We start from the raw sequence: 12,650 nt of genomic DNA, 5'->3' as shown, positions 1-12,650 counted from the left end.
CTGCAAATTTCGAACTCCTAATTTATCACTTCCCATCCCCTTACCCTCTAGTAACATAATTTGTTCTCTATGTCTGTGAGTCCGTTCTGTTTTATAAATAAGTTCTCTCTTTTTTTGATTCTACATATGAATGATACCATATGGTATTTTTCTTTCTCTTTCTGGTCAATTAGAATGATGATCTCCAGTTCCATGCATGTTGTTGCAAATGGCATTATTTTATTCTTTTTTTTATGGCTGAGTAGTATTCCTTGGTATATATTTTAGCAAGTTTTAATTGTCTTTCTTTCTCCTTCTTTTAGTCTTTTTTCCATCATCTTTAAAATGGGGCTGGTAAAACTCCCTGACTTATTTAAGCTATAGTGTAGTTATGAAGATAAAAAATGAATTTATATATGTTTAGCTGCTATGAAAACTGTAATTTACTATTTATAGCTATCACTATTAGTCATTGCCTTTTTAATTATTTAGTTGTGTATCAGTGTTTTGTTGCTCTTGTATTTTGATTCTCCAGAAAAAAATAAAAAGTACGTGTCTACTCTGTTGAAGGTGCTGTAGAAATACTTCTAAGAAATAGGTCGTAAAGTTAGATACACACCTAAGCTTTCCCAGAGAGATTAAAAAACTTGGAGGTAAATATTGCTGTAGTAGTTGCCATCTGCATCCTATTGAAGTTCTCATCATCTTGCATAGTTCCAATATTAAGAATCAAGGGAGCTCACTCTTAAAGCCAAAGGAAGTCTCTCTTCTCCCTTGTTCAGTCCTATTTGGGATTGAGTTCTCTGCCACCATTGTCTCCAGAGAGTATTTCCACTAGCAAGAGGAAAATTGACACATTTCTCTTCTTATTCAAGCTTATCAAAGCCATGCTCTTTCTCTTTCCTCACAAATATGTGCTTCGTCACCCTGCAGGCATTATTTTGGTTCAGATGGAAACCTTTAGTACAATGATGAACTGCTTGGGTTTGTATTTTTCTTTGCTAGAAATGTATACATGGAAAGGATACACATTTGGTGTAATGTTAGACCAATAACTCTAACAGAAAATTCTCCAGAACAAAAGCAATGTAGGCATATTTCCCCAAATCATGTTTGTATTCAACTGATAGTGACAAAGAGATAGAAGAACTGTGTTCACAAAAGCATATTTATTATTATGAAGTTTTCAATAAATAGGACAAAGAATAACTGTGATGAATTATGTTTTACTTAGGAGTACATTTTCAGAATTGTTAATAAAAGGAATATTGACTTCAAGGAAAAGGCATAGTACTTAGTTACTTTTTATGTACATCATCAAGAGAGAATAGCTACAACTGGGTTTTACCCCAATACGTTATGCTGGCAGAAATAATGGACTTCAATTTCCAGGGAGTAGGAGTGAATTCTCATGTAACCAATTTAATAAAACTAAATAAAGCATCATCACCAATATAAAGAATAGTTTGGTGAATATGTCCTGCTGAACATGATTTTTTCAAAAAATTTTACTCATTTTGCTCATGCTTGCAGCTTACAAGAACCAGTGGTATCTTTCATTTACCCAAAAGGAGAGGATAACTACATATTTTCTGGCAGCCAGGAACACTTTGCCTGGGCATTAGGAATAGGAAGAATGGAGCTTTGTCCTTCAAATTTGGAAAGTACATTGTGGAAATGTGAGAGTGTCTGATTTTATATTTTTCAACTATCCAAACTCCCATATTGAGAGCCTGTTTATGCACAGACTGATTTGTTTACACCAGAGAATCTGGCTTTCTCACCAAAAGTCGTTTAGAATCATCAGGACCTTTAAACCTTAGCCAAGGCGAGTGGACTTCCACTTCCACAATACCCATAGTTTAAAAGGGATGAAGGTTTCTTCAGAAATGTTCAAGGACATTTAGGAACTGAATATCATTTCAGTCATCCAGAATCATCCTGATAACTTTCTCTTATAAACAGACAATCTGTTGGTGGTGATTTTCTGTCTCCCTGCTGCCATATCAAATGTAGTTTCTTTACATCTCTGTTACAGCACTCGGGATTCATCTGTGTTTGTTTCTGGTTTTGATTTTTGTGGCATTATTAGAAAGGACAGGGCCTTTCAATCAGGTAGAACTGAATTCCAGTTTTACTACTATTTGTGGCTTTGGACAAGCTTTCTAGACTTTCTCAGTCTCAAAGTTCTCATTTATAAAATCAGTGGAATGGAATCTATCCTGCAGTGCTAGAGGTAAAGAGGTCAGCCTTGTACCTGACACTTACCAAGTGCTTTATTACCATTATCTGAGTAAATTAAATGAAGATCAACATTTAATTACAAGGAACCCATGAAAACGTACAGTTTTGAGGTGTAAGAAATGACTGATCAGATGTCAACGTATTTTTCAAATTTAAAAAATATTTTCCAGATCCCCAAAATATCCATTGATGCATTGGATTATTACAATAAAATAAAGAGTAATAAAGTTGCATTAAAAGGGGTATTTGTTTAGCCCTTGGACTCATACTGTGTCCATTAAGAATTTCATAAACTTCTCTATTTAAACTTTTCTGAAACTAACTGTGATTCCTTGTTCCACTTTTTTTTTCCCCTTCATAGAATCCTTATACATCAAGCAAGTAAAAGACAATTTATCCAGAATCATTCTAGCATGTCACAGTTCTATTTAGCATTGTGGTGAATAAAATGACAGCTCACAAATCCCAACCCTGTTTTTTGGTCAGGGTTTTCAGTCCACAGTTCAAATGAAACTTCAGCATTTTCCTTAATGCCCAAAGTAATTTGGCAAACAGAATTTGAGAAAAGAACATTTTTGCTTCTGCTATGCAAGGCCCATATGCTCCATAAATATTATTTAGCATCTCCATGGTGCATTCTGTGTGCACTCTGCTTTATAATCATTGCTATGGCCATTAGCATAAAAATGCTTCTCTCCAGTCTTTTTTTTCCCATGCTTTGGCTTTGAAATTTAATCCTTATTCATAGTCCAAGAACTTCGCAAACAAATAAGATGCTGCACAGAATACTTTAGGCAGCTTCGATCCCAGTTCTGATCTGCACTTTGTAGAATGAAACAAAAGTTAAGCAAGCACATTGCCAAAGTCTGGAGCAAAAAAGAATATTATGACGTGAGACATAATGAAAATAATTATTAAGATCATTAACTATAAAACTATCATGTAGGTTTCTCTTACAAAATTTAAGGCTGATCACAAAAATAAACTTGTGTGTATGTGTGTAATATAAATGTATATATAATAACTTTGCCTTACATATTTTAGTTTATAAGTATTTAGTTGAGTATATATATAAATATATACACTATATATTTAGCTTACTATATATAATATAGTATATTTACATATATACACATATATAGTCACTCTGTTTCTACTTTACTTTTATATTGATTATATATTTTATATAAAAAGTTAATAGAAATATGTGAGAGAAATGGCAAAATAAAGGCAAGGATAGGATTAGTGTGGCGAATGTATACATAGATTCTTTTGTAGTTTATAAATTAGGATAAACATTTGTTGGGAAACAAAGCAAAGAGGGGACACAGTCTGCCACCAAACCCATAGTGCCCAAAGGGGAAAAAAACAAGCAAGTTGCCCAGCATGTATTTTCCTGATTTCTGCAACTTGAAAGAAGCTTTTTCTGTGAATTATCTAAACGATAAATGATGAGGAGGAGGCAGAGAATAAGTTTTTTATAGATTTTGATCGCTGAGATTATACACAAAATGTCTAACTACTAGTGAGTGGGCTGCATTTTTTAATACTGGTCTCTTACACAAATTTAAAAAAATGTCTTTGAGTCAAATCTTTCTCTATAGAATATTATTACCATATTGTAAAGTTACATATGTACTAATGGAGGCATTCATATTTCACATAACAGACATAATGCTAAAGACGTGAGTGAAAATCAATTTTTGGTAAAACATTCTATATTTTAAATAATAAGGTGTTTTCATTTAAAATCCTACAATTGTGTCCTTTGGTGTACAGAAGTCCTTAATCTTAATGAATTCCTCAGAAAGGAAAAAAAAACAACATTTTTAAGGCAAAAGTGTGACTTTATCAAAAATTATAACCAAATAGCCCATATATCTGTCAACGTGTGCTCAATATCATCAGTCATTGAGAAATACAAATTAAAACCACTACCAGATATACTACTCATCTATCATAATGACTAAAATGAACTGAAAAGTACACATACATTTATTAAAAGAAACATATACAAGAATATTAATAGCATTTAGCATACTAGCTTCAAGGAAGAAACCATCAAATGTCCATCACCAGTATAATGGATAAATCTACTGTGGTATATTCATTCAGTGAAATGAGAGATGGCAGTAACATTTCATGTACTCTGGCTCCACAGTACAATGTGGGTGACTCTCACAAACATAATGTTAAAAGTCAGGCTTACAAAAGGACATACTGGAGGATTCTGTTTGTGTCAAGTTAAAAACAGACATCACCAATCGATGTGGAGGGAAGCGAGAACAGTGGTTACCTGTAGGAATACTGACAGGAAGGGAAAACAGAAGGGAGGTTTCCAGGGAGGGTGCTGGTGATGTTTGACTTCTAGCTGTGCTAAAACTTCATCTAGCGCTATAATTATTGTTTCTGCATTTTTCTGTAACTCAACACAGGCTCTTTAAAATCTCAAAAACTAAAGAGACCTCCTATATAGAATAAATCACAAGTTTGTTGATAAAGCAAAAATAAAACATAAAGAATAGAGCTTTAGAATTGTGCACGTCTTTGCTGTGTAATGCAGTTTCTCACAGTTTCCCTGATGGCTGGCCTGTGTATCCACCTCCTTTCTAGCACCAATCCACTGTATTGTATTTATCTGTTTACATCTTTGTCACTTTTGCTTAGCCTGGAAATTTCTCTTGGTAAAGGAAAAAGGTACTACACATACATGAACTTCCTAGAATTGTGTCTGTACTCTTTAGAGAGGGGCAGCATCACAGCACAGCCTGTCTTTCCCGTGACCCACGCTAGTCTCTCTACCAAGCCCCAGCCTGTTGGTGCTGAGCAGTCATCACTGACCCCCATACCAGCCAGCAATTTGTACACCATGTCTCTGCCCTCGAATCCTGCCTTACTCCTACTACCATCAAGATTGGGCAAGGTGTGGACCCCAAAATCAATCAAATTACCTCTCTTGAAATTTTAGTAAGGATGTTTAGGAGTAGAAATCAGTTGATTGCTTTTTTTTCCTTGCTGAGAATGAGAAGAAAAAAAAAATTCCTACATTAAGACAACCTTTTAATGGTAACTACACAGTGAAGCAGAAAGGCCAAGTAAGCATATAGAATTAAGAATGAAATAGAAGAGGAGACCATGTTACCCTGGGAGCCAGAGAAAAGTAGCTTCCTTTGTTTCTAAGTTTATTTTTCTCCTTGTTAGCTACATGTGAAGTGTACTACACTTCCCTTCTCTAAACAATAGAGGCGAGGCATCGTTTTAACTTAACACAGCTTCTCCATGCTTCTGTTATTTGCGAAACCAGGCAAACAAACCTTAAACCCTTACTTTAAAACATATGTATGCTGTTTCAATCAATTAACTTTACCTGGGTTTGGAAATTAGAGCTATATATATGTCAATTAGTTTTTTTATATTTATACTTTGTTGATTTTGTTCATCAGAATTTAAATAAAGTAACATCGTAATTTTTCATCTCTCTCAGATGAACCACAGAACAAAATCTGGTTTACAAGACAATGAGTTTCTTGAAAGCAAGGGAATCTTATTCTAAGTCTTAGCCCCAGTATTTAGTAGGGCTTGACGTAAAGAAAGCATCCAATAAATGTTGACTAGAAAAATGAGTTACCCTGACATGCAAAAGATCTGCCTAACTGGAAAGCAGGAGGGTCCCCAGCAAGGTATGATAATTTCGTTGGATGTTAAAGGGGGAAGACTTAAGGGTAAAACCTTGGGTATTTGGTAAAGTGTGAAGTAAACCTTTAACAGGAATGAGGAGGGGCAGTCTTGTGATTTTCTTCTCCCAAGAACTCGCTTCATAGCTCGAAAAATAATGTCGATGTAAAAAGTTCATTTGCTCTCCAAATAGTGACCACCATTTTTTTCTTATACTTTTTATTATTCATAGAATCAAAGAACAAAATGTAGCCATTAAAAGAGGCTTTTAGAAGTTTACATTTGAAAAACAAATTTCCTCTCTTATTTCTGCTCATGCTCCAGAATGCCTAATTTGAAGGCTCATGATTTGCTGAGGCGATGCAGCAGCCCGAGCTGTGCACAGCAGCTGCATGTTTATGTCTGATCCACAGACAGGAGGATGTGTCCATAAAACATGAGAATGTGATTATCAAAGCTTTGAAATGAGCAGTACTGGGTAAGCAGGCACAAGACTGGCTGTGTCGGACATTCCATGGGCCCTGGGTGCCAAAATTAGTGCAAGACACACATTTAATTTCAATTTTAGTTTCCAAAAGGCTTCATTGGTTTAAAATTGATAAACAACCACTGTTTACTATTTACTCCACTTCTGTTCAATCAGTTGTCTTTCATTTAAACCCCACTGTTTTCTTAAAGATATGAAGAGCCTGGACCAAAAATGTTAAATAAGGCATACATAATAGTCTCTCCCCTCTAGTCTAATCAGACTTGTTGTTGTTTATTGCAGGGAAAACACGTAGATAGATTTAAGAGCAAGGGAGGTAAGATAATGAAATGGAATAAGGCATAATTCTAAACTGCTGGGTCCAAAATATACTAACATCACAGTTATTCCTGAGGTGTATGATGGTGACTTTATTATATAGATAGTGGTCAACTTAATGAAATACTTACGATTTCCTTCTTAAAATAAATTATTTATTTTTAAAGTTACATTTTTGTGATGTTTTTTCTAATGAATGTGAATTTTAAAATCTTTTTTGAAAGAAATTGAAGTTGTGGTTAGATCACGAAGTAAGGGTGAGGTGAGGGGAGTAATCAATCACATTATACTGAAAGTGAACTTCATCCTTCATTTATCTGACAAGAAATAAAGTTTTAAGTCATTGAAACAAAAGGTTTTAGGAGGCTCCATTAGCTTTATTCTTTATGTCTAAATAAGTCCTTAAGGTCCATCTCAGATATCTTTCCTTTTCTCTCAAAAGATTATTGACTAACTGAAATCAATTTGATGTCCATTGTTTGGGGGGAAAAGTAGGTTTTGGAAATGACCAGGTCATGTACAAATCTCATGCAGTTATATTAATATCAAATCTTATAAGGTTGCTTCCTAGAAGTCATTGGACAGTGTAAGGATGTTGGGATTTGAGGGCACTGCCCCTTGAGGATGGGGAGCAGGGCTGATGAGAGCAGAAAGGCTCCAGTGCCTTTTCCCACAGTACGGAGGTCTGTCTGGGGGAGGTCCCCGTGGCCTGTGCAGCATAAGCGATAGAGACGTGACACTGTGAAGTTCTCATGACCGTTCTTGATTCGTATCTTCTGAATATTCAAAGAATATATTCCCCAGAACTTTGGGCCCAAGTTATGTCTTTTTCTTCTAAAGAAGAAACTTGCATTCAGTGTGTAGATGCTGTAACCCAGAACATGGATCCATGAGCTGTTGAAATATTATTGTTGTTGTTTCTGTCATTATTCTCTTTGTTGTGTCTCAGTTTAAGAGACAGTTTATGTTAGAAGATAATGTTTAAAAGTTTAGCATTTAGAAGTTTAGTTGAATTTTCGAGTGTTCATAATTTGTGAGGCCAATACAAAGGGAAGTTTTGTATCCAAACTGTACTGAAATTTTAGAAGCTGGGATGATTAGAAAAGACTTTAAACATAGATGTTGCTGAGGAGACACCAAATTCTTTAGGTAGATGTGGTGAGGTTTAAGTCGACTCACTTTTCTACAGTTCAGTATATAGTAATTGTATAATTTTAAAGTTTTGGTTTTGAATAGAGGATGAGATGATTTGTTCTTGGGAGTAAAGTGATGTAATGGTTTTGTAGTTAAGCAGATTTAGATTTTAATCGTATTCTATTTACTAAATGGGTCATGAAACCTTTTACTCTTTCAATATTTTGGTCAAAATAAGAATATTATATTGAATTCATAAAGTTTATGATAATAAATAAGCTGTAGGTGTCCCTAGCATATAATAAGTAGTCAGTAAATAATAATCAATAGATAATAAATCTTTGTTTATATTTTCTCACTAGAAAGATAATACGCAGTTTCACACATAAGCATGCATGTCTGTGCTAATACTATGTAATAAGAGTAAAAATATTAATAACATTTATTATATTGAGAAAAGCATTTAATGGGGATTTCTCATTTGATCCTCACTATAACCTTATGAGATCGTGCTATTTTTGCCCTCACTTTACAAAAGAAAAAACAGACAAGAAAGACTTCATAATTTGTCCAAGGGCACACAGTTTACCAGTGGTGGAGGAAGTATTTAATTTTGGCAGTTAGACTCTAGGGCATATAACCTTACACACACACATACCACATCTAGAAATACAATAACCTGGCTGTAGAAAAAATATAAAAATAAAAATGAATTTTAAAGAGTCTCAAAGACAAGACTGAGAGAATTGGGATGGGTATAGAACTTCATACTTCTTAGTACCTACTTTAATATCCCACTTCACAATTGTTACTAAAACCATTCAGAGAATTTTTCATTCATTTTCTGGCTTAGAATTTCCATCTTCTTATAATTGTCTTTCCTCTGTTAAGATTCCCTATCTAATTACTCATTAAGACTGTACTTAATTTAACTTCGTAAATACTCTTGAAGTTTACTTTTTTAACACCTTTATTAAGACAAAATTCATGTGCCATACAATTCTTACTTTAAAATATACAATTGCATTTTTTAAAGTAAATTCAGTTATGCAACCATCACCACGATTCAAGTTTAGAACATTTCAAACTTTGTAAAAGAAACCCCTTATCCATTGTCAGTCACTCCCCACTTCCCAGTACCACCCCACAGGCAACCACTTACCTGCTTTGTCTGTGGATTTGTCTTTTCTGGATACTTAACATCAATGGAATCATACAACATATGGTTTTAAGTGAGTGCCTTCCTTCACTTAGTGTAATATTTTTAAGTTTCATCCATATTGTAGCAAATATCACTACTTTATTCCTTTTTGGTGCCAAATAATATTCCATTGTATACATATTTCACATTTTGTTTATCCACTTATCAGTTAATAGACATTTGGGTTGTTTCTACTTTTGGGTTATTATGAATAATGTTGCCAAGCACATTTGTGTGCAGGTTTTTATCTATATATATTTTTCATTTTTCTTGCATGGGAGTGGAATTGCTGGATATAACAGTTCCCTATTGCTGCTGTAACAAATTGCCACAAACATATTGACTTAAATCAGTGTAAATTTATGATCTTAGAGTTCTAGAGGGCATGGGTTTTACTGGAAAAAAAAAACCCAGGTGTCAGCAGGACTATGTCCCTTCTGGAGGCTTTAGGAGAGAATCTGTCATTCCTGCTTTTTCCAGATTTTGGAGGTCATCTGTATTCCTTAGCTTCTGTGCCCTTTTTTCATCTTCAAAGCCAGCAAAGTATTATGTTTAAATCTCTCTGTAAGTCTTCTGCTTCATTACTTCACTTATAAAGGCCCTTATGATCACACTGTGTCCAACTAGATAGTTCAGAATAATCTCAGATTCCTTAACTTCGTTACATCTTCAGTGTCCCATATAAAATAACATACTCACAGATTCTGGAGATGAGGACGTGCGTACTTCTGGGGAGAGGGCGTTATGCTGCATACCACAGTGGGCCGTATGGTAACTCTGTGTTTCACATTTTAGGAATTGCCTGTTTCCCTAAGTGGCTGCTCTGTTTTACATCCCCACCTATAGATATAAGGATTTTATCTCATTCTCACCAACACTTGTATATGTTCTGTCTTTTTGATAATAGTCATTCTAGTGGGTGTGAAGTCATGTTTTCTTGTGATTTTGATTTGCATTTTCCTAATAAATAATGATACTTATAATCTATTAATTGACCTTTATTTCTTCTAGAGAGAAATGTCTATTTATATTCTCTGTTTATATTTTAATTGGGTTACTTGTCTTATTTTCAAATTGTAAGTGTAATGTATATGCTAGAATATAAGGCCCTTATCAGATATATGGTTTACAGATATTTCTCCCATTATGCAGTTTATGTTTTCACTTACCTGATGGTATTATTTGCAGTACTAAATTTTGAGCAAGTCTAATTTAAATTTTTTTTGTCACTTGTACTTTTAAGTTGTGTTTAAGAAACAATTGCCCAACTTAAATTCATGAAAATTTACACTTATATTTCCTGTAATTCTTTGAGCATATTTTTAGTTACTTGAGTGTGTTTATTTTAATTTCTTTAAAGTCTTTATCTTTTAAATCCAGTATTTTGCCATTTTAAGTTAATTACTGTTGACTGTTTTTTTTCCTTGCGTATAGGTCATATTTTTCTGTTTGTACTTCTTGTAAGTTTTCATAGTGCACTAACCCTGCTGATAATTCATTGTGGAGATTCATGGTTCTGTTACCTTCCTGTAAACATTTTTGTTTTAGCTAGTCATTCTTTTACCAGTTGATCACTTTTCACTTATCCAGACTGGGTCTTTTGCTGTATTAAGGCTATTTCTGGAAAGCCCAAAGAAATTTTCAGGACTCTAATTTGGAGGTACTAACCATGTAAATCTTGGTTCCTCTTTGATACTTCAGGTTTTATTTTAGGCTTCAATTGGGCAGACCCAATTCTGATAAATTGTATTCTACAATTTAGTCTTTGTTCCTAAGGCTTGGCTTTTCTGGTGTCTCAGATAAATGCCTGCAGCATTAATGAAGGGCTTTGTAAATATCTTCACTTTAGCAGGGCTGAACCTCCAGTGTTACCTTCTAATGCATGACATTCCATATCCTTGTTCCATTTTCAATTCTATCAGCTGCTTCTTTGGGAAGAAGTTGTGTAATCTTATCCTGCAAGTGTGCAGCCCAGCTGTAATCTAGGGAATTGCAGGGAACCATTACACAGACTCTGACACATCCCTGTGCACATCTCAGTGGCTTTATTTAGCCCCTTTAGCTGCTTCAAATTCTGAATTCCTCCTCCTTCACTCCACAGAGATGTTGATCTCTGCTTAGATTCCAACTCTGCGCCATGGTTGGACAATCATCCCCAACAGAGCATAAAAACAATTTTAGAAATCACTCAAAGTTGCTTTCCTCTCAGGAATTATACTATTCTAATGTCTCTTGTCCAATGTCTAAAAACTTTTTTGCCTCATATATTTTGCCCAGGATTATGGTTATTTACAACTAGAGGACTAGCCTGTTATCAGTTACTCCATTATAACAGGAAGTCAGATGGAAACTTTTGATAAGTATTTTAAATTACAATCATCTCAACATTTCTGAATGTTGGAAATCTTATTACCTTTTCCAAGATATATAGTAATATCTACTGACTTAAATTTCATTGTCTGATGTGTTTTAGGTATATAATTTCATGCCAATTCTCATGGTGAATATAGTGAAACATTTAAAAAACTTTTAAGTGGCAAACAGGGATTCACATCTAATTTAGAATATAACCATGTGTGCTTGTAACAATGCAAATGCATCATATATAGTGGTTAAATCTATATGTGTGTGCACGTAAAAGACAAATAACTCACAACTTCTCTGATAGAACAGGGCAAATACCTTTGGAAATGAGTTTTACATACATCCTTATGTTGTTAAATTGGAAGAGGATGATGTGGAGTAAATAACTTATGAAGTCCCAGAAAAGATGCAATTATCATGCTTTCTAGAAAGAGAACATACGATAAATACCTCATTTGGGCTCTTTTCCCTTATAGGTGTTAGATACCTTTATATGTCAGCATATGTAGATTTATAATTTTCTTTTTGAAGTTGCATAAAACTCCATTGCATTAATATACCATGAAAATGTTATCTAATTCTTTTTTATGGACATTTAGACTACTTTTAGTTCTCTATTATTATAGGTCTCTGTTATAGTTATCTAAACATTGAGATATTCTTACACCTACATCTGTGTACACTTGTGGGTATATTTCAGAAAGAAACATTTCTAGAAAGGAAATTGTTGTATAAGAACCTCAGGCATATTTTGAAATATGATACATAGTGACATGCTGTATTTCTAAAGTTTGTAGTGATTTTCATTCCCACAATGTTGATCGAACAATAAACATTTAGGTATTGTTAGATAAAAGGTATCCCACAATAAATTAGAGTGACTGCTTCCAAAGATAAACTGGCGTTCAATACGGTTTTCATTCTTCCAATCTGTTAGGGGGGACAAACTTACTATATTATATTGTTTTAAGTATTTCTATCTTTACATAAATTTTATGTTTAATATCCATATGTATACCTTTGTAAATATCTTTTACACTGTTTTTCTGCTGAGGTGTTACATTTTCTCCGTGTTGGTGTACCCTGGATGCGTTACTTACCATATACCTTTGGTCAACTAATTATTTAAAATTTCAGTATCCTCACTGGTAAAGTGAGAAAAAAAATAGTACATTCTTTATCACATGAATATTATAATTAAAGAAGACAGCAAATCTTAAATATTACCTGTCTCTAAACTTAAAAAAT

Source organism: Camelus bactrianus, chromosome 4, assembly GCF_048773025.1.
Source record: "Camelus bactrianus isolate YW-2024 breed Bactrian camel chromosome 4, ASM4877302v1, whole genome shotgun sequence".
NCBI classification, from domain to species: domain Eukaryota; kingdom Metazoa; phylum Chordata; class Mammalia; order Artiodactyla; family Camelidae; genus Camelus; species Camelus bactrianus.
This window is presented reverse-complemented; position numbering follows the sequence as displayed.